This window comes from Dermacentor variabilis, chromosome 8 (genome assembly GCF_050947875.1).
Source record: "Dermacentor variabilis isolate Ectoservices chromosome 8, ASM5094787v1, whole genome shotgun sequence".
In the NCBI taxonomy this organism is placed as follows: Eukaryota; Metazoa; Arthropoda; class Arachnida; order Ixodida; family Ixodidae; genus Dermacentor; species Dermacentor variabilis.
In genome coordinates this window covers 66,277,150-66,277,426 of record NC_134575.1, presented here as the reverse complement: position 1 = coordinate 66,277,426, position 277 = coordinate 66,277,150, and positions in this window count along the sequence as shown.

The following is a 277-nucleotide window of genomic DNA, read 5'->3' as shown; positions in this document are numbered from 1 at the left end:
GCTGTTGTGGTTTGACCCTCATCGTAGTGTGGAGGTGGCCCACACAGGTTCTGGTGGTTTGCAAACATGCCACAATCTCCAAATGCTGTCCTGCACCGTAGCAGCTATGACTACGAGGCGACTATGAGGCTGCTACAAGGCGTTCTGAAAGGACTCTTCATTGATTCGCTTTAACCTCCTTAAGTGACAGCTGCTGTGTGAAATCGAGATAAATTTACTTAGTACACAGATGTTTTTGCATTCCACCTCTTATCAGAATCTGGCTGCCGTAGCCAGG